At 39.5% G+C, this 23,645-nt stretch overlaps 1 protein-coding gene across 7 annotated transcripts in view; it reads right to left on the bottom strand.

Moving 5' to 3' along the window:
• Nucleotides 1-23,645, bottom strand: part of LHFPL2 (LHFPL tetraspan subfamily member 2) — a 203,305-nt gene that overhangs the window by 42,882 nt on the left and 136,778 nt on the right. The window contains exons 1-2 of one of the 7 annotated variants that reach the window (XM_034773527.1): nucleotides 15,991-16,163; nucleotides 15,436-15,492 (exon numbers count right to left, since the gene is read on the bottom strand). The exons of 5 other annotated variants lie outside the window; for them this stretch is intronic. The gene's annotated coding sequence lies outside the window, so the exon portion shown is untranslated. Of the gene's footprint in view, nucleotides 1-15,435; nucleotides 15,493-15,990; nucleotides 16,164-23,645 lie in introns of those variants that run through there. One more of the 7 variants, XM_034773523.1, reaches the window with a different exon arrangement.

Raw genomic sequence — 23,645 nt, 5'->3', positions numbered from 1 at the left:
TCTGCCGCTTGTGCAGGGAAAGCCCCTGGCGGGCCGGGCCGGTTTGTTTACCTGCCACGTCCGCAGGTTCGGCCGATCGCGGCTCCCAGTGGCCGCGGTTCGCTGTTCCAGGCCAATGGGAGCTGCTGGAAGCGGCGGCTCGGCCCGCACTGCTTCCAGCAGCTCCCATTGGCCAAGAGCAGCGAACCGCGGCCACTGGGAGCCGCGATCGGCCGAACCTGCAGACACGGCAGGTTACACAAACTGGCCTGGCCCGCCAGGGGCTTTCTCTGCACAAGCGGCGGAACAAGTTTGGGAACCACCACAGTAGACAATAATGGAATAACCCGCTCACCGGGAACATTTCTTCCTTACTCTTATTATTTAGTAGTTGGCTTGTGCTCTGAAGCATGTGAGTTTATATCCCTTATAAACAAAAATCCTATCTAGTGAAACTGTGGATGTTTTCTTTATGATATAAATGTTTAAGCATTTTTAATCCTACTAAACACTTAGCTTTAATGATAAATTGGGATGAGTGTTGCAAACAAATGATACACTGTGTAAAATATATATATTTCCCTTTATCAGTTGTAAATTTCTTGCCTGTCATTTTAATTTAATGTTCTTATATTAGAAGAAAAAGTGAATAGAACTACCAAGTTTACCTTCTCCATGCCATTCATTATTTGTATACCTCTATCATGTTCCCTCCTATTTGCATCCTCTGTAAAATAAGCACTCCTACGCTTAAATTTCTCTTCATGGAGAAGTTTTTTCCATGACAAATAATTTTCATGCCGGTCTCTGAACTCCCTCTATATCTGCTATATCCTTTTTTGAGATAGGGTGAACAGAACGCCCTGTTCAGCAAGCATTAGCACAACTCGTACAGAAAGTAGGTTTAATTTGGTTTGGAAAATTACTTAGCCATATGGACAATCCAAATCCAATTTAAGCAAAGTCTACTGCACATGTTCTGTAATCTCTCATCCCTGAGATCCATACAGCGTTCAGAAATGGCAGTAACTATACAATGTACAGGGCTAACAACCGTTTGGTTACTATTTTATCAGACATAAAATGAATTACCCCAAATTATCACTCATACTCATTTCTTTTTAAGACGTTCCACCTTTTAAGGCCAGACACTATGCACAGGGCTTGTCTATGTGTGTGTGTGTGTGTGTATGTGTAACATACACTACAGGGGTGTGATTTCTAAAGTGCATTAACATGTTGTATATTAATTGATCCCTGTAGACCAGGGGTGGGCAAGCTTTTTGGCCTGAGGGCCACATCTGAGTATGGAAATTGTATGGCGAGCCATGAATGCTCACAAAATTGGGGGTTGGGGTGGGGGAAAGGATGAGGGCTCTGGCTGGGGGTGAGGGCTCTGGGATGAGGCTGGGAGCTGCGGGGGAGGCACTACATTAAAGCACATTAGGGAACCTTTAGTGAATCAGCAGAGTCTACACAGACTAACTTATGTGCAACACATTAGAAATCACACCCCCCCCCCCCCCGTAGTGCATATTAGCCCACTGTGTAGGCAAGCCTGAAGTTACACTAACACAGCAAAGTGAGATCCAATTTCTAAGTAGGGGAACCCAGCTACTTCCCCTTTTTTGTTTTTAATCAGAAAAAAAACCCCATTCATTTTTAAAGTGAATTCTTAATGCATAATGTTCTTAAATGCAAAACAGATAAATAAAACTAAATGCTCTTTCCTCTGATCTGTATTAGAGAACTGTACTCTCCTCCATTTTGCATATCTGTGCAAAAATAAATTACAGTTGGAGATAGATCCAAATTATAACATTTGAAGCCAGGGCTTGATCTTAAGTTCAGAAGTGTTCCATTGCAGGTTTTTGGTTTGGCCCATCATCGAGAGGAGAAGAAGAGTTGCAAAGTTCAGATCTGAATCAGCTGCATACTGTTGCTTATTTAACAACAACAACAACAAAAGCCCTGAAAGCAAGACATTAGAATAACAAGGTGAGAGCCCTGCAACTACGTTCTAGAATGATTTTATGGACAGTTATACATTATCTCCTTGTACTTTAGAATCCTATTAACTGAAGATGGAAGGCTCCCACCAAATTGTAGAACTGAGCTTCCCCCCATACCCATTCTGTCAGCTTGAGTGTGAGAATAAATCATCCTTAGAAAAGTGGCTTTTGGCTCAGTTTAAACAAACAGCTGAATGGAAGGCCACACAGAAAGCTGAAACAGTCCCAATGTATGAGATAACTGCAGGCACAATTAGATCTTTTCTTCTCATGTTTGGTACAGTCCAAAACAAAGCTATGCAGAGGAGTTCCTATACCTTTTGTTTACAAAAAGTAAATTCGAGAATCATACAATCTAAAGTGAGGGTCTTGGTTCTAGTTTTCCTGAAATGTTATTCATTAACGGCATTGCAACTTTCAGTGAAACCTTTGAACTATGAAAATGAAAGTAGCTTCTATTCATTTTGGTGCTTTCAAACACACTATTTAAACAAACAAAAATCTAAGACTGAGTGACTTTGCACAGAGCCCCACCCTGGTCTTTGTGAGATCACAATTTACACATCTTCAATATAATAGGGTCTACTGGACAAGTGAGTTGATCACTGTGCTATTCACGTTTGCTGGGCTTAGCCAGAGTAAATGGGCCATTGATCAAAGGAGAGCTCCCTGCTGTCTGAGGCAGAAGGGGAAGCACTCACAGGAAGAGTGATGTAAGAGGAAGATAGAGAATTTTGTTTCAGGTGGGGTTCAGAAGAAAGGAACCCCACCATCCCAGGAACTAAGAATGAGAAAGGGAGAAATCTCTCTCCAAGCAGCCACAAAGTGAGAGGCATGAGGAAGGAGAAAATGGGATATTTTCCTTCAAAGTAAGCCAGATAATCTTCCAAAAAGACCTGCAAAGTATTCTTTCAAAAAGACCTGCAAGGTCATCTCATGCACCTTATATGCAGGCAACATGCTGCATAGCGTACCAGGCACACCATCACTGAAGTGATAGCCATGGATACCAACTCATTATGTTAAAAGTGTGTCCCTATTTTTCTCTGCAGCTATGTATATAGCTTTGTACTGTTGGAAGGGATGCATACATCACATTCTGCTGCAACAGGAAACCTGAAATGAGGACCAATATCAAAGTTAAGTAAACATCCAACAGTGAGCTTTCAGAAAAATGTTAATGCCACCAGTTCTTACTAAAGCTCATGTTGGGTTACAGATCCATAATACAGTTACAGATCCATAATAGGACGTGCATTCTTAACAGCAAAATGAAGCTTACTCAGGAAGAGTAAAAGGGAAGGCCAGTTTCACATCTGCAATTTTTAGACAGCATCCTTCATACAGGCATCACAAAATACTTGACAGAGTCTTAATATAATGAAAAGAGGAAGTTTTTAAGCTGAGTTGTAGTAAGTTGGTTGGAGAGAGAGCTCCAGACAGGACAGCAAAAAAGGAGTGATTCCAGTAGGCTTTATTCCCATTATTCCCCTCTAAAATAATATTGCATATGAGCAATATCACTTGTTACTTAGAGACAAGAAAGAAACAAAGTGTAAACTGGATTTCATGTGTTCAGTTAAAAATCCCTTGCATCAGCTATATATTTATTATTTCTTCAAACTTGCAAAGATTCCCTAAAATATGCATCATTGTGATATGCTGTTAAACAGTTGCATATTCTACCCAAGGAACTGCATCTCAGTGGTAAGGGAGGCAATGCCAAAATACAATATGTAATGTCTATAAAGTGTTTTGGCATGAAAAACATGATATAAAGCTAAGATATGAAATATTACTAATACAAATTTTGCAAAATTGTTAAAACCCAGCTGAATTTCCTTAACCGATTTCACATTTCCTTTTGTTCCATTTTTATCTCACCCTATTTATTTCAGCTTTTTTCCTGTCAAAAATACAGCTTGCAGATGTGAGACCTTAAAGTGCATGCCATTTGTGTGCCCAAATTACATGAGTGCCAAGGGGCAAGAGAAAGAGTTGACAGAAAATATTGTGCTGAGGTTATTCCATAAGGCTACTATGGAACCCCAGTTCACTCCATCTTGCAAATTCACATTTCCTGGTACTCCGATAAAGAGGTCCAAAGTACATGTGGACTTGCTTCCAAGATAGCACAAATTATAATATATGCACAGAAAACCGATGTCCATTTCAACTGCTCTGTTATTCCACACATAAAAGCTGAATCCTGACCCCATTAAAATCAATGGGAGTTTTGCCATTGACTTTAATGGGGCCAGGATTTCACCCAAAATCCCTAAAAGTGCAAAACACTCAGGATTCTCAAACTGTAGCAGGTTTTAAAAAAATAGGGATTAATTTCCCTCTTTTCTCACTTAAGACAAATGTTGCATATTATTGTGCTTTAGTCAAGCTAACTAGGATTTTCAACATCTCCAAATCAGGGTTGCAAATTTTCAATCAGGAGATTTGTTCCATTACTCCTTATTTATTGACTTTTGGAATTCCTTAACTCTACAACCATTACATTATGTTTTGAAAACTTATTCAAGCTCTTCCGTAATTCCAACATTTATTAAAATGTATGAAGAAAGAAAAGCCAAGGTGTAGTATTTCTATTGTTTGTATCTCAAGAGAAAATTACAAATCACATAAAAAGTCATCACTACAGGGAACAATCTTGGCCACAACTACTGAGATAGCCTAACTGTTCAGGAATTTACCAACTGGGAGTGGAAGCATGAGCTTTCTTTCTTTCATTCTGTATGAAGTCACTAAAGTCTCAAGATTCCCAACTGAAGCCCAGTCGCTGGTTGTCTACACACCACCTCATCTGTCAAGACAGCTCCAAATACTCATTCTTTGTAATTAGCATGAACTTCTTGTAATGCCTTTCGACTCTAATTAAGGCTTCTACAGCAAAAAATGTATTGGGGAGAAAGTACAGTTTGAAACACTAACATTTGTTAGCAAACATTAACCTGCTGTTTCCTGATTGAAGATTTCACCTTTAAGAAAAGAAGGCTAGGGGTCTGACTGAGTACATTTGAAATAATGAATTATACCTAAATGCTTTGCGGAAAGAGGGCTTCTACGTCCAAAAAACTCCCTGACAAAGCACAGGAACAAATCCGTACAGACACATGCCTAGAACCCCGACCAGGGGTATTCTGTTTGCTACCCAAGATCCATAAACCTGGATATCCTGGACGCCCCATCATCTCAGGCATTGGCACCCTAACATCAGGCTTGTCTAGTTATGTAGACTCTGTCCTCAGACCCTACGCTACCAGCACTCCCAGCTATCTTCGAGACACCACTGACTTCCTGAGGAAACTACAATCCATCGGTGATCTTCCAGAAAACACCATCCTGGCCACTATGGACGTAGAAGCCCTCTACACCAATATTCCACACAAAGATGGACTACAAGCTATCAGGAACAGTATCCCTGATAATGTCACAGCTAACCTGGTGGCTGAACTTTGTGATTTTGTCCTCGCCCACAACTATTTCACATTTGGGGACAATATATACCTTCAAGTCAGCGGCACTGCTATGGGTACTCGCATGGCCCCACAATATGATAACATTTTTATGGCTGACTTAGAACAACGCTTCCTTAGCTCTCGTCCCCTAACGCCCCTACTCTACTTGTGCTACATTGATGACATCTTCATCATCTGGACCCATGGAAAAGAAGCCCTTGAGGAATTTCACCATGATTTCAATAATTTCCATCCCACCATCAACCTCAGCCTAGATCAATCCACACAAGCGGTCCATTTCCTGGACACTACTGTGCTAATAAGCGATGGTCACATCAATACCACCCTATACCGGAAACCTACTGACCGCTACACTTACCTACATGCCTCCAGCTTCCATCCAGGACACACCACACGATCCATTGTCTACAGCCAAGCTCTAAGATATAACCGCATTTGCTCCAATCCCTCGGATAGAGACAAGCACCTACAAGATCTCTATCAAGCACTCTTAAAACTACAATACCCACCTGCTGAAGTGAAAAAACAGATTGACAGAGCCAGACGAGTACCCAGAAGTCACCTCCTACAAGACAGGCCCAACAAAGAAAATAACAGAACACCACTAGCTGTCACCTTCAGCCCCCAACTAAAACCTCTCCAGCGCATCATCAGAGATCTACAACCTATCCTGAAAGATGATCCTTTACTCTCACAGATCTTGGGAGACAGACCTGTCCTCGCTTACAGACAACCCCCCAACCTAAAGCAAATACTCACCAGCAACCACACATCACTGAACAAAACCACTAACCCAGGAACCTATCCTTGTAACAAACCCCAATGCCAACTCTGTCCACATATCTATTCAAGTGACATCATCATAGGACCTAATCACATCAGCCATACCATCAGGGGCTCGTTCACCTGCACATCTACCAATGTGATATATGCCATCATGTGCCAGCAATGCCCCTCTGCCATGTACATTGGCCAAACCGGTCAGTCTCTACGCAAAAGAATTAATGGACACAAATCTGACATCAGGAATCAAAATACTCAAAAACCAGTGGGAGAACACTTTAACCTGTCTGGTCATTCAGTGACAGACCTGCGGGTGGCTATATTACAACAGAAAAACTTCAAAAACAGACTCCAAAGAGAGACTGCTGAGCTAGAATTGATATGCAAACTAGACACAATCAACTCCGGTTTGAATAAGGACTGGGAATGGCTGAGCCATTACAAACATTGACTCTATCTCCCCTTGTAAGTATTCTCACACTTATTATCAAACTGTCTGTACTGGGCTAGCTTGATTATCACTTCAGAAGTTTTTTTTCTCTTAATTAATTGGCCTCTCAGAGTTGGTGAGACAACTCCCACCTGTTTATGCTCTCTGTATGTGTGTATATATATCTCCTCAATATATGTTCCATTCTATATGCATCCGAAGAAGTGGGCTGTAGTCCACGAAAGCTTATGCTCTAATAAATTTGTTAGTCTCTAAGGTGCCACAAGTACTCCTGTTCTTCTTTTTGCTGATACAGACTAACACGGCTGTTACTCTGAAACCTTACATAAGATACATATGCATGTAGATTGTTTTAAAATCCTCTCTCTCTAAATGCTTCAGTTCATATTGTTAAACGATATTTTGATTTTAAGATGGCTGTCTGGTCACTGTATACCATTGGACACAGACTCCCACAGAGAAGAGCAACAGATGCCAGAACTCAGTCACACCTGCTGGGTAAAACATGGTTGTTACACAGGGTACTGTAGCCCCAGGCTCAAACTAAGAGTGGGAGAATTATGGAATTCTACCCCTCATAGGTGTAAATGCACGAACCTTAGACCTGAAGAGTTGCAGTCTGAGAGACCAGAAAGGGGCAGCCTTGTAATCATGACAATCATATTTTCACCAAACATTATTCATTGTATACATTTGTACACAAATAACTTATCTCTCATTCCTTCCACTAGCTATCAAGTCATACTACATGTGCCTGCTAATATTTTTTCTTCCATTCAGCATACTTAACATTACTTCAAACATTTTCTATAGAACACTGACAAGGAAGCAGTTTCTCTTTACTTGAATCAGAACAAAAAATGACAGTACAGTAAACTAGCCTACTAATGAATCACTAAAACACACTGAGCCCGGGAGATGAAGAAACTGATGAAGTTTCTAAACATTTGTATAATGCTTCAGTCATTGAACTACCATACTGTTTAAAACAGACATTTTGGAATCTGTTTACTTAAAAAAGAAAGGTAGTTGAATGAAAATGAAAAATCCCCTTAAAAAAAATGGCAAGCCAGACAAGCAACTCAGCACAATACCATGTAGAAGCTGTTTGTATGATGGGAACGTCTTTTCTGAGCACCTGCTGACTATCATTTTATTGTGTCTGCATGTAGGAGAAACAGCAGACTCAGAGGTCGACTTAGTGGTCGTAGTGGACAACCATCTGAAAATGATCCCCAAGTGCAAATGTGGTGGCTAAGAAAGCAAACAGGAACCTTGCATATATAAGCAGGGAAATACAGAGTAGAAATAGGAACATGTTACTGCTATTGTATATAGCATCAGTCACATAACTACTGAAACACTGTGTCCAGTTCTGGTATCACACACTTTAGAATGGATGTTGACAAACTGGACCGGGTTGAGAAAAGAGCTAGAAGAAATTGAGGTCTTGAAAACCTGCTTTACAGTGAAAGTCTAAAGTAGCTCAATCTATTCAGTTTATCAAAAAGACACTAACAAGGTGACTTGATCACAAAGTATTTATGTAAGGAAAAGATTTCTAACTGTAGAAGGCTCTTTAATCTAGCAGACAACTGCATAACAAGACCCAATACAGGGTCTGAAGTTAGACCAACTCAGAGAAGCAAGAAGAGGTGGGTTTGTTTTTAAACAGTGAAAGTAATTAAATATTGGAGCAACTTACCTAGGAATACAGTGGATGCTCCATCACTTGAAGTTGTATGTCTTAGAAATACATGGACAGATAGCACCTCTTTGGACTTTCACTTGCTTGGATGCAAGATAAAACTTACTGAATTAGGTTAGATAGTGTTCTCACTGCCTTCCTTCCATCTGTTTTTTTTGTCATGGGAGGGTAGTTTTAGACTGAGGTCTAGGTTCCAAAGAAACCTTGCTGTGGGAGGCTGGTTCAATGCATCTTCTGGTCTTGTCCCCTCCCAGCCAATTTTTGGGAGGCACAGACACTTCCTTATCCTTTCCAGCACTCCACTGCCCCTACCAGTAGAGGGGAAGTTGCTGCAATCTCTGTGGCTTTACCCCAACAGAACTTCTATCTCAAGAAAAGTGTGTGTGTGTGTGTGTGTGTGTGTGTGTGTGTGTGTGTGTGTGTGTGNGTGTGTGTGTGTGTGTGTGTGTGTGTGTGTGTGTGTGTGTGTGTGTGTGTGTGTGTGTGAGAGAGAGAGAGAGAGAGAGAGAGAGAGAGAGAGAGAGATATTTCACCAAGGCATATACCAGCACAATACCTGGGAGAATTTCAGTACTGTGTTGTGTTTTGTGACACGAACGGATGCCAACTAAGGACTAGAATGAGACCACTTATTTCTGACCCATGAAAAGATTTTAACTCCTAGCCCAAAGTAAAAAGTTTAGCCCACTGGGCTAACTCCACTTCTCCCCTTCGGTCCGAAATCTAGTAGACAAAAGCATGGTGTTTAAATTTTTACCAAAGACCTTCTACCTAACCCTTTGTTAATAAATCCACCAGTGTTAATATTTGATTCCGAAGAGTCTGAGAGTTCAGATGGAGTCATTCCACAGCAGAAAGTGAGCAGTCTATGGATTACGAAAGGCACTTTTAAAAATTTTTGCTGCAAAATACATTTTTTGGAAAGTCCCAGTGCCAAGACTGTTGTAAGAGCCAGATTAGCTGGTTTTATTATTCCAGTATTTAGTTTTCCATCATGCTTAAAAATACCATATTTGAATAATGTAAAACTTACAAATATTGGGCCAGATCCTCAGCTGGCAAAAATCAGTATAGCTTTACTGAAATACATGGAAATACACCAATCTATGCCAGCAGAGTATCTGCCCCATTGTGCATTCGAAAACTAGTTCAATAAGTAATAATGAAATATACTTATAGCATTAAGATTTGTATGAAGTTGGTTTTGGTGAGGTTTTCCTTTTACACTATCAAAAGTAACTCTCTTTTTGTTTTGCTTTCCCTATGACCAATGTTTGCACTGACAGATATTTGTCGCTCATAAAATTAAAAAAGTGAATTAACTGAGCACAACTATTATTGTCTAAGTGAATCATTTTTTTGTTTGGCTCCCACCTGTCACAGATATTAATTTTGTTCAAATAGAATGACAAAAAAAGTTCCTAACGTGGAAGGGACAATGCTATTCAGGTAAAGAATAAAAAATCTAGCCGATCATATACAAAGCCAATTTCCTTTGCTGCTAGTTCAAATTTACCCACAAAAATTAGAGGCAAACACAAATTAGTAAATAAGTGCTTTTGTAAGGCAGAATACACAAAATTTGCTATGTTAGCTATGCAAGAAAGTTTAACACTAGGTATAGCTCTCTGTTGAAAAATAGTTCACATAGCAGTTAAATTAAATCATTGCACAACTTATTGAAACATTTCCCATGATTGCTGTTCATCCCTTCTTTAAGATCCAGAAGTTATATAACAGAGAAAATTGAACTACTACAGAGGAGTGACCTATGATTTCCCCTTTTTAATTTTTTATTTTATTTGGTTTTTAAATGACTACCATTATGGAAAGAAAGGGAACATTTTGCTTCTGGACAAAATTTCCTCTCATCCTTCCAAAAGCTGGATCAATGGTTGACTTATTTATTGATTTTTAATTAGAGCTGAGAAGAGATTGGGACACTGTCAGAGTATTTAATGTTATTATTAATTTATTAGAGTTAAACTATAAAAAATGTTCACATAAAAAGCAAAGTTTCCCATCAGTTAATTAAACCTACAATAACTTAATGGTAACCACCTTGCAACATTAAATATCCTTCTACAAGTAACAAACTAACTCAGCCAGCCAATAAATCAAAGCATCAGGAAGCTACTTTCACATACACCCAGGAACGCACCCTTAACTTTCCCCCCAAAACTTGTCTAATAAATAGCTTTAGCAACACACCTGGGAGATCATCAGTTTGGGCTATTTCTGAACAAAATTTTATAACAAGGGGAATCCAGCTTGACAACAGAGTAGAGAAAACATCATTATCTGTGTTAAAAACAATTTAACCTATTAAAGGAAAGTATTCTAATTCACTTTTTCACAATAAGTGCTAACTGTTTACTTTTGCCAAATTAAAAAGAAGAACAGGAGTACTTGTGGCACCTTAGAGACTAACAAATTTATTAGAGCATAAGCTTTCGTGGACTACAGCCCACTTCTTCGGATGCATATGCATATAATTTTGCCAAATTGTTGCTCATTCTTGGAAGGTGCAGAACCAGTGAGGTTACACCTGGCCCACAGCATGATAGCATCCTGGCAGAGTGGTGCTAACCAAGCACTTTTTTGCTTGTTTATCCAGTGCACTTTCAACAGCCAGATGGTCCTGAGCTCCAGGACATTAATATATAGCATAGTCCTGGGAGCAGATAACTTGCCTCTGCAGGTGCTTTAGGTGGGCACCCCATTTTTGCCCAAGATGCACGATGAGTATCATCATGGGGGAGCAGGCCAAGAAGGGCCTCCTTTCATATATTCTCCAGGTCCAGCCACCAAGCGAGTTCTCATAGGACCAGGGCAGAATGGTGACTCTCTTGTTCATGTGCTGTTTAGAGAGGAAGTACATCACCTCAGCCAAAGTTGTAAGGGTGACATCTGGCAGGCAGCAACACAACATAAGTGCTGACATATTGCCTGGTAGCCCCAGACATGTTTGAACCATTGTTGACCGATTCGATTTTAGGTCCTTTGCAGCTGACTGGAGAGACCTATGGTAGGTAAGCTCTCACTGAGCAAGGTTAATCATGGCTCCTATGAACTCTATCACCTGCAATGGTGTAAGAGACTGTTCCTCATACTTCACAATGAGTCCTATTTGGTAGAACAGGGAAAGGACACACCCCAGGGCTGTCGCGATCTCCTCCTAGGACCTGATCAGCCAGTTATCCAAGTATGAGTAGATGTGAACTCCCTTTCTCCCTTAAATGCACAGCTGCCATTTCCAGGCATTTGGTGAACATTTTTAGTGCCATGGAGACTCCAAGGGAGAGTACCCTGTATTGGTAATGTTCGGGTCCCACTGTGAATCTTAGGTTCTTCCTGTGAGCCAGACAGATTGCTATATGGAAAGAAGCATCTTGCAAGTCAAGAGCCATCAATCAAGTCTTGAGCTTGAAGAAATAGAACTATGTAGGCAAGCATTAACATCTTGAACCTGAGATCACTGTTGAGTCTTCACAGGTCTAGGATAGGAGGAAGGCCCCCTTTCTTTTTCAGGAAATACTGGGAATAGAATTCTCTTCCCCTGAATTCCATTGGTACCTGTTCTGTGGCTCCTAGACAAAGCCAGGAGGCCACTTCTGCCTATAACAGATTCTCTTGAGAAGGGTCCCTGGTGAGGGACAGGGAAGATGGGTTGGCATGGGGTGAAGAGTGCAACCAGATAGGGAGCCATGGATGATGATCTCTAGCACCTATCTGTCTAATGTTATGGTCTATACAATGGAATGGGGCAAGGTGGCTTCTGGTCTGGATCTGATGTGGCTCCCAACAGTCCCATTAAACTTGCCGACCTGCTGTAGGAACAGGGTGCATTGCCACTGGCAGTTGCGGAGAGGCAGAGAACTAAGATTTTTTTTCCTCCAGATCCTTGTCCTTAGGTATACTCTCTTGTTTGATTTGATTTTTCCTAAATGGCTAAAACAACTGAAGAGCCTGGGTTGGGAGGGACACAGAAGTACTTTAAAAAACAAATTCTACCATTAAAAAAAATAAATAAAACAGGACAAGCATATTTACAAGTTTGAAATTTTATACAGAAATGTTGGTCTTGATTATACCTAATAAAAAGTTTTTCTTATTTTCAAACTTTTTTTTGTTAAATTAATTATTAAAGAGACTTTCACAGGAAGCCATAAAAAGAAACAATGAGCAAAAAGCAATTAAACCACTAGTGAGTGCAAAGAAAAGATAAGGGAGAATACTAAAAATAAATCTGATGTAGTTGTGAGGATGGTAAGGAAGGAAAGATCAGTAAAATGTCCATGTCTTTATACAAAAGTAGATATAAAAAATTTCACAAGAAAGGGAGATAGGAATGACCTGTTGTTAGGCAGACATTATGGAACAAAGGACACAATTGGATTGCTAACACAGAAGGTTATAAGAACCTGTAAAAAGCAGGAGATATGAGAAAAGATCAGCTGCTGCCTAATGTTATTTAAATAAAGTTTAAGGAGGGTGGAAAGAACCAGCAGAAATGAAAGGGCTTGATACACTCCAGAAGGTGCAGGAGGGTGCAATTTTTATCCATGCACTTGCTGTGCCAACTGTATATGAGTGGAGATGGATTCATCCTCTGGAGTATCAGGTGATAGCACTTCCACCACTGTCCATCACAGGAGGGCAGCATTAAACTCCAGACAGGATTCCTAGTGAGCCTTGCTGATGGAGATTGGCCACAACAAATTACCCCATCGCACCGGTGCCTATGATTGCTCTGCAAACTTTGCTGCACTCCACCTCCATTCTGTGTGGGCTTTCCCACACACAGAGCTCACAATCAGTGGAATCCAGGTACTGAATCTGGACAATGCTTTTTATCTGACTATACAAGAAGCAAGGAATAGAAGTGGGGAAATCATATATTGTACTCTATGCCACTGAATCAAGATATAAGAGAAAAAATACTCCTGAGCAAATATCAAAAAAATGTCAAAACTACAGGCAGTAATAATTATAGAGGGGTTTTACCCCCAGAAATATTTGTTAAGAGAAGTAGCCCAGAAAAGCACTTAAAAAAAAAAAAAGTTGATGTAGGAGAAGCAAACGCTATTTTAGAACTGGTATACATACATCAATAGGGAGGAAATGGTTGACAACTTTTAAATTACAAGTGATTGCAAATGACTGTGAACTGATTAGAATTCTCTAAATTTTGGATGAGCTCATAGGGACAGCAATGCATGGACATTTCATTTCAGTATTGGAAGCTTTGGGAATGAAGATAGTTGTTTCAGTCTGCTGTGTAGAGGTGATATGGGGCTAGGAAGCACATCATGTCTAGAAGGTCATACAGTAGGATGTGATAAAAGCACAGCAGACATAGGTCCCTCTATAAAAGAAATTCAGGAGAGGTGAAAAAGGGAAGGTTACAGAAATCACAGGCTAGTCAGTCAGTCTAATCTCAACACAGGACCAAATTATAAGGCAACCTAAAAGTTTCTTTAAAAGCAGTTAAAAGCAACAACAAAAAACACCACCACCACAGTGGAAAGCAAGAGACTCTAGAAATCAAACCTGAATTTCATTTTGTGTTGCTCTAGAATGACAGAATAAGCTCCAGCTTTGCAACTATTTTTTTAAATATAAATAAACAGCCACAATAACTATCTCTTGGGGGCAAAAGGATGGTTTATCCTCTACGCTCTTTCAATTGCTGTTTTAAGTCTGACTGCTAGTAAGATAGAGTGCCTATCAGTGGCAACAGTAGATTGGTGGTTTATGTAATGTAGACGCTTACTTAAAAGGAACTATTTTGAGACATAACTTATTTCATACAGCCTCTGAGCAGCCCTTAGACCAGGGGTCGGTAACGTGGCACCAGAAGTGCCGCCAGCTTTTCTGCCACCCTAGGTGGCGGAAGGTCCCGACCCGAAATGCTGCCCCCCCAGAGGCAGCAGAAGGCCCCGCCGCCGAAATACCACCGTGGTCGCCGCCCCCCAAAGTGTAGCGCCCTAGGCGGTTGCGCTGGCCCTGTGCGGCACGCGTGCCAAAGGCGGCATGCAAGCTGATTTTTAGTGGCACTCTGCTGCCAGCCGGGGTCCCGGCCACCAGACCCGCTCAGCCCGCTGCCTGCCTGGATGGACGGAACCACGGGCCGCCAGCAGGCTGAGCGGGGCCGGCGGACGGAACCATGGGCCGGCAGCAGGGTTGTATTAAAACTTTAAGCTTGGTGGTGAAAATTTTTATATCCCATTATCAGTCATCTGAACTATCCAGTTTCTTAAGAGTATTGTATTTCAAATTATAGACTATATAATCTCCCATACACACAGAGAGTAGAATTTAAGGCCCAACATACTAATTTTATAATTATTACAGAGTTTATGTACTCATTCTATGATTCACACAGCATTTATGTAATGCTACAAAGTCACAGCTTAATGAAAAGTATGAACGTAAACTGTTATTTATTATTTAAAAGTTAAGAGCATCCCAAGTTTGGTTTTGAAACAGCTAAAAAGTAATTACATACTGTAGTAGCAGGATATTGCAAAACATGAGGACTTTTTTCAGATCCTCTCTTTCTCTCACTTTGAGTCAGCAAAGAAAAAAGTCAAATAGTAAACTGGATTCATAGGTATTCTACTGCACTTAACTTGTAATTAATCACTGAATAGAACAACCATCTTTGTAAGACCAATAAGGGACGGAAACAATTAGTAAAGAAACAAAAGGAAGGGTTTTCCCTCTGAAGACTTAAGTCATATATTTGCATTAGGACTGAACACAAGGAATCTTATAATGCTCAAGTAACTATTGTACTATTCCCTAAGAAGTTTCTATGCTAATTTAAAAATGTACCATGTACTTATTTCATTGTATAAACTAACATGCACTGAAACATTTATTTACAAACAACTATTTATGTTTTACTTAGGAAAATAAATCTTTAACATACACCAACCTTAAATGGCAGACAATGCAGCTACACATGCATTTAATTTAATCCCGTTAGGACAAAGTCATACTCACACACAGTGCACCTTTGGAAGCTAGTGATATTCTGATTCTGATAAGCTGTTATGCATGCTGTCACAAAAATGCAGGAAAGAACGAGAGAGAGAAAATAAAGAAGAAATCCTTTATTATTTCAGAAAGAAAAACATCAAATCCAAGCAACAATCGCTTTTTTTAAAAAAGCACTGTTATGTTCTATTGTAACTTCCACTGACAGTTAAACAATTTAACTCACAGTAAGACTCTTGCAAAATAAAATTGAGTTTTAAGCTGCAAACCTACTACAAACTTTGACCATGATCTTTCAACTTGATCTACATGTACCCTGTACCAACATGGCTCTAATTACAGGACCAAGGCCTAAATTCCTATGACTAGTTCTCTCATAAGAAATTAACGTGGAAACTTAGAAATCTGGTATTTTTAACTATAAATCTTTTATCTGTGTAGTTTTTTTTCTTGAACAGAAAGATTTCATAGTTGTTTTAGAAATGCCTAGTACAATTAAAAAAAAAAAATTCTAACCTCAAAGCCAAAATTTTGTCAAGTCATCATTCCCATAAAGATTACCTCATTATTTGATCTGAGTAAATCATTCCTTTCGCAGGAATACAGGCTTCTTCTGAGGATTAATATGCATCTACAAATGTGTCTTGGAAACGAAACAACAAACTGACTCAGTTACTATGTTTTCACTCAGTTTGTCTGGTATTCAGGAAGCTCGACTCTGATAGCAATCATCTGAAAAAACTCTTAAAATGATGAGTGGCCTTTTAAAAATTCATACATTACAAGTGCACATATGTATAATGAAAATTGTGGGAAACAGCTTCTTTTCATGACAATATGGAAAAAAAAGCAGATAATGTTGAAACACAATTTCTAACAAACTGACTGACTTTTTATGCAGTACAATCTACCTCGTGTGAGGGATCGGTCTCAAAAAGTTCAGAGACTAAAACATTCTAAAAATTTGGATGATTGTTTTTGCTTTTTTAGTCTCAAATTATTCAAGACAGGCTCCCACAAGATTTCTGATTTTCCCAGACCTGTGCACAGAGGCTACAAGGTTAGCAGATGAGACGTCTGGGTACCTTGAACTGAGACAATGATTTCCCTAAATGTGACAGATTACCTTTTGGCTTTGTCCTAGTGGAGCAATGTCAATTAGTGTGCTGTGCCCTTTAAATATCCCCTCTCTGAAATCTGATATCTAAAGTATATACCTTTAAAGATGATGCAGTCAAAGATTTTTTAGAGTTCTCTTTAGAACTATCTCCAAGATACGACTCAGACAATATTAAAGAAATAGACTAAGACAAAATAAAGGATAGTTCAGCAGATTCCCTCAAGATGGAAACAATTATAAATGGAAGAGTTATGAACAGTTAGAAGAACAATATGCTCTATTGTAATAGTCCCTCCAGCCCCATATCCACTAGGAAATTGACTCATTGTTGACAAAGGTTGTCTTTAATTAACATGGTAGATTCCTTTAAATGGCAAAGATTGCAGCAAAGGAGCACATAAGAGCTTCGTAGGAAAGTGAGCTCAATTTTAAGTCTCAATGAGATCTACAAAATAAGTTGTGGCTCTGCTAGAGTTGATGTAGCTGGACTGAAAATCAGGAGGAGCTACCCGATTATTTAAAGAGCTTTTTCTCTGGTGGAATCAACATAACAAACCAGTCAAGTTTCTAACCACATTCCCTTCATGTAGTCTAACATTCTCTAAACTACAAAACAAAACAAACCAAACTAAAATAATATGATCAGGGCAGCTTGTGTGTCTGCAGAAAGTGCCTTCTCATGGCTTCAATGGTAACTGGTTACCTCAAGGCAAACAAGAAGCCTTGGGCTTTTCCCAGTTACCCTCAGCTCAGGAAGTCATTCCCAGAATGGTCCAGAAGTACTGTTTCAGGGTTTTAGTTATCTTGGCACAGAATTTCTAATGACAGTGCACCTTTTCACTCTCCAATAACAAACAATGCAATACATAAATTAACAAAAAAAATCAACTTTGTGCTATGACCAAGTTATGACCTGTCATCACCGTATGAATTTGTTTGAGAAAATTATGAGTTTGGAAGGAGAGAGAATGGAAGCTGGAATTCAGCCTTCAGCTGCAGCATGTACTGCCTTGCGTCCACCTCAAAGTATACTGCATTATAGTTGGGGCTGGTAGCAATGCCTATTATTGATGTATCCTGAAACTTCCCATGTCAGACCATATTTTCAGTTGCTAACTAACCACCTTGGGCTGAAATTTTCCATGCCAAGTGTCTGCCTCAGACTTTTATTTCAGCCAAAACAGCTGAACTATTTCCGAGAACAAGGCTAAAGGAAAATATATTGTTTTGCAATGTTAAAAGAAATCTTTTTTCAGAAAAGCTCTAACACACCCACACTTTGGAGCAAGCACTTGAAATTTGACAGGAGGGTGGTCTTTGTGTCAGGGATTTGACTTTTGATGTTCCTATAAAAATCTGCCCAAATTTGCCCATGTTATAAGACTCTAGAAAAAAATCGTAGAATTTAGCAGCTAAAATCTCTGACAATTCCACCCTCACTGAACATGCACCAACACATCTCAGCTCATAATAGTGAACAGACAACACATGTGCTATCCCAACAGAGCAAGTGATCATGTGCCAGCCTAGGAGGGATATGGAGCAAAGCAAACTTTTCCTGTAATTGCTGCTCCTGCTGCTTTAGGGGTAAGGCTGGGGACTGGAACCTATAGCAGGGAGCCAGTCTCTCCTTTGCTCTCCCTCTACCTTCCTTCCCTCAACCTCAGGCAGTGTGGAAGAGGAAGATGTGTGATTCAAATGCAGAGGGGACAAAAGCCAGTCCACTGGGGAAGGGAGGGAAAGAAAGGAGTAGATAGGAATGAGGAGACCGGTGAGACTGCAATTAGAGGAGGAGGAAGGGAGAAACTATGACTGGGTTGCAAAGTCAAGCACTCAAAAGACAAGAAATGCCAGAATTAAGGTTGTCTGAGCAACCTTAATTCAATTCCCCTTATGAGTATGCATTATGATACAGTCTTTAATTACATGATGATCATATAACTATTTGACATCTGCCTCATTCAGTCCACAGGATGCACCTGCTCTCCAGAAGCTGTTGTCTGATGTACTCCAGTCTCATTTGTTGCAGAAATTGGAAGGTGTGTAGTGAATAAGGCAGGGATTCAGGAAGAGATAGGATAGTCTCATGGATAAGCCAGCTGAATGCTGCCCTGGAGAACTGAATTCTAGCCCTGTTTCTGGCACAGAGTTCCTACATAATACTAAGCAAATCTTATAAGCCAAACTTTTCACATGTGATTAGTGATTGTGTGCTCCTCATTTTCTGGGTGCCCAACTTGAGACCACAGGATCTGATTTGCACAAGTGCTCAGTATTCACAGATGCAACCAAAGTCAACGGGAGCAGTGCTTGAATATATAAAGTGTTATGTAATGCTAAATATTCTGAAAAATCAGATCCTAGGAATTTCAAACTGGGCACCCCAAATTAGTGGACATTTTTTACCTTAATCTCTGTGCCTCAGCTTTCCACCTGTAAAATGAGGATAATATCACCCCCTCAGTTCACAGTGATGTTGTGAAAATTAATTAATTTGCGAGAAGCATTCGGATAGTATTGTGATAAGCACCATAGAAAAGCCGATGAGGAAATTAAGAATACTGTATTCAGAACAAAGTTTCAATAGTTTGCAATAAATAAGGCCTAGGACCACACATTGTTCAATGACGATAAAACAAAATACTGAATAGCTGCTTACTAACTGAGTATTATCTATCCCATGCAATAAATGAGGCCGGGGTAGAGTAGAAAAAAATAGTATCTGATCATGTGATTAAAGACTGCATCAAAATGCATATGCACAAGTGGGCCAAATTAAATTTGCACAGGCATCCTTAATTCTTCCTCTTTTCATCTCAGAGCATATTTCCAGACTCGAGGAACAGTACAGCGTTGCCATTCTTTCTTGTCCACAGCTTGTGCCTTCATTAAACTGAGCCTGGTCATGTCCCTGTGTACGTCTCACCATCCAGTCAGTCATCAGCCTCTAGGCTGGACTGAGTTTGGACATGTTTGTGTTATTTGTTTTGGCATCTTATCATCTGTTTGTCCGCTACAGCGTCCACACCATCGTAATTTTAATTGCAGCCAATCCCATACGCTGATTTCATATCCTGCTCTCTTAACGCCTTCATTTGTGTTAAAATCATTCCACTTTACACCTGCCATCTTTTGAACAACTCTCATCTTTTCTGCCTCCAGTTATCTGATATCTGTCTGATTTAAGGCAGTGCTTCCACACCACAGAGAAATACTGTTAGTACACTGGTTTGATACATTTTCATTTTGTACAAACAATGTTTTATCAGTCCATAATTTCATCAATTTCGATCCAGCACTTACGGCTAAGGCACATCTCCTGTTAACCTCATCCTTGATGGAACTGTCAGCACTGATCAAGCTTCCGATGTACACATAAGATTCTACTTGTCTTCAACTTTACCACTGCTACATTTAAACACTTTATCTATTGTCCCTTTTCCACTTCATCTTCTTGGCATTTATTGTAAGTGCAAGTCAACTACACAAATTTTCTAAGGTAGTGAAGAATATTATAATTAATTCAAATATGTCTGCCAGTTGCACAATGTCATCTGCATAATCTAAGGACCTTATCCCTGATCATCCAATGTCACACTCTTCAATACATTCAACATTCTTAATGTCTAGTTTAAGAACATGATGAAAAACAAAGGTGAATCCATGCACCATTAATCCTTAATTCTGGCACTTCCTAATTTTTGAGTGCTTGATTTTGCAATCTTAATTTTTTTGTGCATGATATGTATATAAAATAGACTAGCACATTATACATGTGTGTGTGTGTGTGTGTGGTACATATGCACATACAATATTTAGATGCTTAGTGTGAGATAACTGTCTTAGCATCATGAGTTGAAGGATATTTATTATACACTTATGTCAAGTCAAAACCTTAGAAATGAAAATTTTTGGCTTATCTAAAGCTAATCTAGTATCTCCATTCAAAAGTAGTATTTAACCCAAATCCCTTTAACTTTATCACAGGGTCAGCTGGTTCTAACGCCTGGAAATAAGGATTTATACTGAAGACTGACAGGGCTACTGAAAAGTGAAATATCACTCACAGGATTAGGAACTCAAGTGTCATTTAAATCATTTAACTTTTCACTTGAATAGCACTAAAATGACTGAAATATCCCTCTATAATGTAGACTTGTGTGCAAAATTTTCCCTACAAAGGACTGCAGCCTATTGTGTATATTATACCCATTTTGTATTGGTCTTAAATGAAGTAAAGTTTCACTTAGTCTTCACAATTATTTTTGTTGCTCTGGTTTTGCAGCCCTGTCACATTAACTCTTACTACTGTGACATCCACATTATATATATATATGAAAATGAAAAAAAAATCCAGTATCTGTACAAGTGTGTCTCTCCAATACTTATTACAATTTTAACTGTATTCACTACATTGGAGAGTACCACACACAGTTCAGAAGAACATTTACTGTTATTTTCCTACATTTATTTCCCCCCTTCAATTTCTGTGTTATAAAAAATGCCTCAAAATAAAATAAAAGCATTCAAAAAGTAAGGGAATATTCCCCAAAAGCTGCACTAAGTTCAAAATGTCTCAGAGGTTTTTATTTTATTTAACCACAAATATGCTACAGCATCAGACGTACCTTGTGATGAGGTGTTTCTATTTTAAGTGACAGGATGCAGTCTTGGCCAAGGTTAGCTGGCCAGAGAGACAGCAGTCTAGTGTCTAGAGCAGTGGTTCTCAACCAATGGTACATGTATATCTGGGGGTACACAGAAGTCTTCCAGGGGGTACATCAATGATCTATATATTTGCTTAGTTTTACAACAGGCTACATAAAAAGCACTAGCAAAGTCAGTACAAACTGAAATTTCATACAGACAAAATGAGAAAGTAAGCAATATTTCAGTAATAGTATCCTGTGATACTTTTGTATTTTTAGGTCTGACTTTGTAAGCAAGTAGTTTTTTGACTCCATGATGGCAAGAGGGTCTGCTTGGATATCTTTACAGGACTCAATAGATCAGGGCAGAGACTCCATCTTCTTCTGGTTTGCAAAATGCCATGCACATCTATAGTATTATATAATAGAAACAATGCCTTTATCATAGCCAGTTGAATTCACTATGTCAATCCTAGGCTATAATACGTGACACATTATAGTTTAAAAAACAAAGCAAAATACATATTTAGAAGTCAGCAATTTAGAATTTCATTGTAATTTTTACTATTTAATAAAAGTGCTTCAAGTTTACATCATATGAAAAGATGAGCTATTTTCCTTTTTCTACTAACTGCTGCTTCCTTAAAGGTATGTAGTCTAAATTTACAGTAAATAGAATAGTAGGGAGATTAGGAAATTGGTATTTAAAAATAGCCTCTTCTCTAGGCTGATGCTGATTAAAGTATTTTGTAGGAGCTGATTCTGATTAAAGTATTTTGGTTATCAGATAACAGACCTGGAAGATACCACTCAAAAGAGACAGATGAAAGGATTTAGGTAACAGTTAAATATGACTAAAATGCCCAAATGTTTGCAACACTGACAGTTCCCAGAAAAAAAGGATTAATTTGACACTAATCACTAATCTCTATAACTAAACATTTCTTTTTGCCTCTGTATGCGAGTCTTAAAATTAAATAATTTATAACATCCATTTAAATTGTTTCTCATTAAACTCTAGGTAAATTCTCCAAAATCAATTTTGCAATTACTTTTCAACCTTCACTCATTCTAAATCTTTTCTTTATTATGGAATAAATACAACATCTGGACAAAAATGTCTTAAAGTCAGAAACAAAGAGGCAAATTTATTTAAATCCAAGAGTGCTAAACGAATCTAAAACTGCCTAGCTGGCTAAAATACATATTCCACCTCCTGTTGGTTCTTCCAGCCTACAATAGCTGCAAGAGCCATGAGAATGATTAAAAGAAAATATGCCTTATAGGAGCTCAATCTATTTAGTTTAACTAAGAGAAGATTAAGGGGGGACTCGAGTACAGTCTGTAAATACCTACATGGGGAACAAATATTTAATAGTGGGCTCTTCAATCTGGCAAAGAATGGTATAACATGATCCAACTGCTGGAAGTTTAAGGTAGACAAATTCAGATGGGAAATAAGGAAGACATTTTTAACAATGAGAGTAATTAACCATTGGAACAACTTACCAAGGATCATGGTGGATTCTCCATCACTGACAATTTTTAAATCAAGATATGCTCTAGGAATTATTTTGATGGAGTTCTATGGCCTGTGCTATACAGGAAGTCAGAGTAGATGATCACAATTGTCCCTTTTGGCCTTAGAAGCTATGACTCTGGTCTAGAGGCAGACAGACACCAGCTCTCTTCCTGGAGCTTAGTAAAAGGAGCTCCCCACTGTCTCCCTTCCCCATGGACTCTGATAGTTCTCTTGGGACTTCTATTGTCAACTCTAAGCCCTCATTGACCCACAGAGACCCATTCCATCTCCTATTGGTTCTTCTAGCTGCAAAGCTTCTTTAGAGAGAGTCTCCCCACTCCCCTGGGTAACTTCCTCTTTATACTGTTCTAGCCGTCTCTAACTTAGCTGCTCCACTTCTAATTAAGTGCACCACTTGGAGTACAGTACCTGATTGCTCCCAGGTATTCCCCATGGGGTCATCATGGAACAGAAAGGCTCTGATCCTTTCTGAAAGGTCACTGGCCCTATGACATCACCCCACATAGGAAAGAGGGACACAGATAGTTGCCTCCTTGTCAGATATAGTGACAAGTAATGTCTGTAAAGCGGTATATGGGCTAGTGTGTTGAGTGTTAGGGCAACAGTGGAAGAAGTGGGAACATAATTTAGGATCTTCTGCTTAAAAGCCCTCTCCTCATTCTTCTAGACCACTGGTGCCCAACTTTTCCTGTTGCACCCCCACACCCTTGCCAGTAATGGAATCTGTCCGTGCCCCCTCCATTACTGCACAGCCAAGGCTTCCTCAGCAGAGGAGCTTGCACTGAAGGTAGAGCTGGAACTGAGGATGAGGGAGGAGCTGGGTCTAGAGGCAGAGCTGGTCTGGGGGTGGAGAGGGAAGGAGAGCAGAGCTGGTCTGGGGGCGGAGCAGGGGGCAGAGTGGAGG

Source organism: Trachemys scripta, chromosome 6 (genome assembly GCF_013100865.1).
Source record: "Trachemys scripta elegans isolate TJP31775 chromosome 6, CAS_Tse_1.0, whole genome shotgun sequence".
Lineage (NCBI taxonomy): Eukaryota > Metazoa > Chordata > Testudines > Emydidae > Trachemys > Trachemys scripta.
Note: the sequence above shows the minus strand (reverse complement) of the source record. Positions and strands in the feature narration are given on the sequence as shown.